Source organism: Ailuropoda melanoleuca, chromosome 3, assembly GCF_002007445.2.
Source record: "Ailuropoda melanoleuca isolate Jingjing chromosome 3, ASM200744v2, whole genome shotgun sequence".
Classification (NCBI taxonomy): domain Eukaryota; kingdom Metazoa; phylum Chordata; class Mammalia; order Carnivora; family Ursidae; genus Ailuropoda; species Ailuropoda melanoleuca.
In genome coordinates, this window is record NC_048220.1 from 74,429,508 (window position 1) to 74,435,872 (window position 6,365).

At 33.6% G+C, this 6,365-nt stretch overlaps 1 pseudogene; it reads left to right on the forward strand.

Moving 5' to 3' along the window:
- The first annotated feature begins 3,289 nt into the window (after positions 1–3,289).
- Positions 3,290–3,864, forward strand: LOC100483769 (annotated as a pseudogene).
- The last annotated feature ends 2,501 nt before the right edge of the window (positions 3,865–6,365 follow it).

The window sequence follows — 6,365 nt, forward strand, 5'->3', positions numbered from 1 at the left end:
TTTTTCATCTGTACTGACCCCATGTTGTTTTCCAATCCAAGCACACTCATAACTCAAGACCTTTGTATTTGCTATTTCTTTTTCTTGGAAAGCTCTATTCCTAGATATTCATATGACTCACCTTCTTACTTTAGATCTTTGCTCAAAAATCACCCTAGAAGTGAAGCATTTCCTATCCATGCTGTATAAAATAGCAATGCTCTCCCTCCTCCAGACCTTATTTGATTTTTCTCAGTTGTACTTATCTTCATCTTATTATACTATTGGTGGCAGCTAGATATTTAGTCTCGACTTTTCTCCTAAGCTTCCTGAAAAACTTTTCTACTTAATTGTCCTACAGACCTTGAACGCACATGTTCAAAACTTAAGCACATTTTATGCCCCAGAAATCTGTAACCTGAACAAAACCTTTGGCATCATGCTTCTATGTAATTATTCATATTCTTTTCGCACCTGTAACACTCTTTTTCACTTGCTAATCCCTACCCATGCTGTAAGATTAGATTTCATTTCTTGTAGTTTTTTATTAGCATGATTTCCACCCTTAGAATGGTTAATTGTTCCCCTCTCTCTTTCTATAACACCTTGAGCTTATCTTTAACCACTGTATGTATTGAATTATAACAATTTGATTTCTTTAATTATCTCTCTTCCCTAATAAACTACAATCTCCTTAAGGATAGGGGTTGTGCTCTACATATCTTTCTGTTCCCAGCACCTTAGTATTGTCAGCATAGAAGGCACTCAAGGAGTATTTGTTAAACTGATCAGAATTTTAAGAAAATTACTAGCCCAAAAGGACAGAAGAGAGGAGAAACAGGAGGAAAGAAACTTTGTGCCCCAACCTGGTTCATTACCAAGATTAATCTTTATGCAACTCCAAAAACTTGAAGGCTTGGGAACTGGAAGTAAGACATAGGGGTAGAATAGGATTGCCATGAAATGTCTACCTTTGTCAACAGATGCACTTGAAGAGAGAAAAGATTAAATAGAGGTAAAACAACAAAGCCTCCTTCTCTTAACAGTTTCACACACTGTGTCAGGTGGCTTGCCCAGCTTTAGTAGTCCTGTTGCGTAGTGGTAGAAGGATAAATTACACAACGGTGAATTCTTAGATCCAGAAGGATGTTGGAAACAGAAGGAAAATAGAGAACAATGTTATGTTTTGGAGAAATACCATGAATGAACCATATAAATAATAGACTTTTAGTATATTTTAAATGTATAGATAATTAGATAATTGATTTCCTTTGATGCATGGCTGTTTTCTTATCCTTCTGTGCAATGGCAAATAAATAGATTTTGAATTAAGGCTGAGAGTAGATAATTCAGTGGTTGATGTTTCCATACCTAGTAATTACAGAGTTAGAATAGAAATCTACTTCTGACTCCAAATATTTGCTTTTTGTTTAATCTCTTGCTTCTTCAGAAAGAAATGTTTCCAAAGACATGTATTCAAGTGCTGGCTTTCCTCCTTACTAATCAATCACTTAACTTACTGGATTCAGTTTTCTGATTTTTGAAATGAGTGTAATAATATTTGTACTACCTAGCTCCCAGTGTTTTTGTGAGGCTTCAATGAAAACTATAAAGTGCTACATGGAGGTATCATTTTTAAGATCACCATAAAAATAGGACACTATCTAATTGGTTTATGTTGTCATCTTGTTTAAAATTATATTATTTGATGTTTGGCATATTAAAATGACAAACAATATTTACTTTAGGCTAATGTTATTTTGTTATTATTACTTCCAGAATAAGCAATATGCTTGATAGATTAATTATGAATATATTGAAGACTTTCTCTGAGACAGTCACACTCAAAAACTCAGGGTCCACACTCAAAAGCCAATTATGATGAGCACATATTCTTTTGTTTCTGCTGGTGGCTTATGCTTCCTGAATGGATTCCAAGAAGGGATCATGTTATATTGATTTCCTCTTGTAGCAGGTTGTTGTATAGCCAGCTTGGAATGTATACATGATTGTAGGAGTTCATAATATTGGTTAAAGGAAGCAGATCTATCTTTAAAATAAGCACTTTTCAGAACATTTTTTTCAGGAAAAAATATTCTAAGTTTTTACTAGCATATTAAGTGAATTAATATATAGGCCATTCATTTACTAATTCAACAAATATATACTGACTAGTTATTAATTGCCAATGTTTTAGGCATTTGGAAATATCTATGAACAAAATAGAGTTTCCAGCTCTTGTTTCAGTAGGGGGAGACAAACATTAAACAATAAATATAATAAATGAGTATATTACATAGTATGCTAGAATGTGAAAATTAATATGGGGAAAAAAAGGAAAGCATGGTATCAGGGACCCAGAGGCTGAACTTAGACATTCATTCAGCCAAATAGTGAGTATTTAAGTACAACTGCAAAGAAGGTTATTCTAATTCATACTGCACTAGCTGTACTTAGAGAAATCCAAAATCTAGCTTGAAAACATCAGCAAAGGTGGTGATGATATGGGGAAATGAGGCTAGCTAACGGATTGCTAGTGGGTATGTGAATTATTCCAACTTGTAAGTAACATAATCTGACATTATCTATTAAATTTATAATGAACAACTATTTCACCAACTTCTATGAATCCATCCTATAAAAGGAAAAATCTTAGTAGATAAGAAGTCTGAGGGTGTTTATTCCAGCATTTTCTGTTGTTACAAAAGAAGGAAAAGGAGGTGATTGGGTAGGAGCCAATGCACAACTAAAGTGGAAGATGAGGATGCATCTGAATATTACCAAACATTTAGTGATAAACGAATCCATGAAATTTCGTGGATAATACCAGAGAAGACAGAATTAAAGAACAAGTAGGATTTTAAGGAATTATAATTTATATTCTTAAGGAGATAAAAGAAGCTAATGCAACTGGGAAACAATGACAGGCTTAAAAAAATTAACTGATTAGAGGTCATTAAAATAAAAAGCTCAATAAATGGGCTGAGCAGTAGAATAATCAGAGATTAAGATTTAATTAATGATTAAGAAGATCGAACAAAGGAGTTTACCTAGAATTCAGCACAAAAGACAAAAAGATGAAAAATATGAAAGAGATAATTCATTTAGGTTCAAAAATTGCTATATTCATTTAAGATTTCCAGGAGTCTCTGGTTATTGTGGAGTGAGGCACCATGAGCAGCAAAGTCTCCTGCGACACCCTGTTATGAGGCCAGGCATCAGGGGGCGGAGGGAGGTGGGGAGGTAGGTCCTGTGTGGCGGGGAGGTAGGTCCTGTGTGGCAACCAGGAAGTTTTTGGAGACTCTGCTGAATGTTTTTGGAGATTATGGAGCTACAGATCATCTTGAAGAACTCTGACCCTCAGAAGGACAAACCCTTCTTGGTCACCATCAGGCTTAAGTCCACTCCCTGCCCCAAGTTCTCTGTATGTGTTTTGGGGGATCAGCAGCACTATGATGAGTCCAGGGTTATGGATATTCCCCACATGGACATTGAGGCACTGAAGAAACTCAGCAAGAATAAAAAATTAATCAGGAAGCTGGTCAAGAAGTATGATGTCTTTTTGTCCTCAGAATCTCTGATCAAGCAAATCCCGCAAATCCTGGGCCCATGCCTGAATGAGGATGGCATATTCCCTTTTTTGCTGATCCACAATGAGAACATGGTGGCCAAAATGGATAAAGTGAAGTCCAGGATAGATTCCAGATGAAGAAGGTGCTCTGTCTGGCAGTGGCTGTTGGCCACTTGAAGATGACAGATGATGAGCTTGTGTACAGCATCCACTTAGATGTCAATTTTCTGGAGTCATTGCAAAAGAAGAATTGGCAGAATGTCCGGGCTTTGTAAATCAAGAGCACCATAGGCAAGCCCCAGTGCTTGTATTAAGGCACAGCTTAATAAACTCTAGTGCTACCATTAAAAATGACAATAGTAAATAATAAATAACTAAAAAATTTCCAGGAGGAGAAAAGATTCTGAGTTAGTACCTGTACCTATGTACTAGTATACCTGTATATTCTCAAACATTGATTATTTTTAATTTAAACCTTTTTTTTTTTTTGCAAATCCAATAGGTTAAAAATTATGAATGGGATTGAGGTTGAACATCATATTCTATATGGAGTATATATATATATGTGTGTATATATATGTATTTTTTCTTTCCCTCCATCTGTTACCTATTTGTGACCTTTGACTTTTTTCTATTAAATTATTGGTTTTTAAATATATAAACCTTTCTATGTAGGGGCTAATAATCTTTTGCCCATCATGTAAGCTACTAATACATAATCTTAGTCAGTCATTTAAAAAATTAGTTACGATATATTTCGTCTTCGAGATTTTCCCCCATTTATTCAACTGTCACTATTTTCTTTTATGTTTTCTGAATTTTATGATTATTTTATAAAGTATCCTCTTTTGCTTAGCCCCCCAACCTAATCTATATTTTATTTAACTCCTTTATAGTTTACTTTTTCAGTTTTAAATCTTAAATCAATTTGAAATGTATTTTTAATTACCATATGAATTAGGTAGTTCTCATATTAAGTCTGTGTGTATGAGTTTAAAAATTTGAGCTCTCTGTTATGTTCCATTCATTTCTTTATTTATTTCCCTCCTAGTACCATATTGTTTTAGTTACCAAATCTTTATATTTATAACTGGTAGTAAAAGTGATCCCATGTTATTCCTTTTTTCCAAACTTATCTTTGCTATTCTATATTTACTCTCTAGAAAAACTTAAGAATGTATTTGTCAGGTTTCTGTATGAATTATGACTTTTTGTTTTAAAACAAAACAAATATGTAACACCATAAAAAATATATGTAGCTTAATGAATTACTATAGTGTGAACACCCTTATAGCCACTACCTGAGTAGGAAATAGAATTTTGTCTGCCATCCTAGAATACATCCATATGCCCTTTCCGAATTCCAGTTGCCCCAGTGGAAACCACTACGTTGATGTTTATACTTATCACTCCCTTGAATTTCTTTATTAGTTTAGCACCTGTGCACATCAGGGTGCTAAACTAATAAAGAAACTCAAGGGAGTGATAAGTATAAAAAGGAAAAAAGTATGGGTGTTTAATTATTTCTTGTAATTTACCAGTTTCCAAGATACAGAATTGATTTCCAATCATCATGGAGAGAACTATTGGCTTTTTTCTCTATCATTATGAACTCATAGATTTAAATGCATTGTGATATGTTCAGTCTCTTGGCATTATTATTTTTCTGAAGCATACGTTGTCTCACTTTTGGCCAGCGGGAACCTCTTCCATTTGGCTCTTGAGTGTTTTGACAGGATTCTGGTAGTTTTTGATTGCTGCCTTTCTCTACTCTCAGTCTTATTTGACAAGAATTTCTGGCCTTATCTTGTGTATTTCCAATCTCAGTCCTAAAATCAGCCTTTTTCCAGGAAATCAAACTCCGAATTTTTCAGTGGGAAGTTGGATTTCAAGCTTAAAATCTGGGTATTAGGGATGCCTATTAATGTTGGTCTAGTCATTGTTTCTAGGCATTTTAATAAAACTAAGTTTGTAGGCAGAAGTGAGAAGGGCACAGAAATAATGTATCTTTAAATATATACATATCCAAAAATAATATATGAGTTTATATTGATATTTTTCAATAAATTTAACTACTATGGGGTTTTTATGTAACCTCTTCTCAAGGACATAGGAGATGATAGAATTAGAATTATGCCATAATTTCTTATTTCCTTTAGCTTGAATTATACATACAACAGCCTTAAAATGACATTACTAATATGACGATTATCAATATTAGTTTGGAATATAGTTAGAAGTAATTTTTGTATATGCTATTCACATTCCTTGCTCATTTCATTTTTTAGTGGCTGAACTATAAGGTTTGAGTATATAACAGTTACATACTATATCCTTTTCCTTTTAACTTGATTCATTTAGTTTTAGTTCTAAATGTAATTATAAATGTATTGCTCAGTCATCAATGCTTATGTTGATATTTCTGTAGTCATTTTGTTTGCCAGAATTCTTTCCTTAGTAGATTCCTTAGGAAGTGCTCATGAGAGCAGTCCTGAATTCTTGAACGTTGGTAATAGTTTGTCTTATGCCCTTTATATTTGAAAATCAGTTTTGCTGGCTATGAAGTCCTTGAGACACATATTCTGTCATTGAGATTCTCAAATATATTATTCCATTTTTTTTTTCTGGCACAAGGCATTGCTGTCAAAGTCTGATGATAATCTAATTTTATTTTTCTTATAAGATAGATTCCTTTAAAAAAATGCCCAAAGATATTTTTTTCCCTTTAAAGTTCAGTAGTTTTTTAGACTATACCTTAGTGATAGTAGTTCCAAGTCTGTCAGATACATGGGTACTCTTTTAATATGTAGTTTCA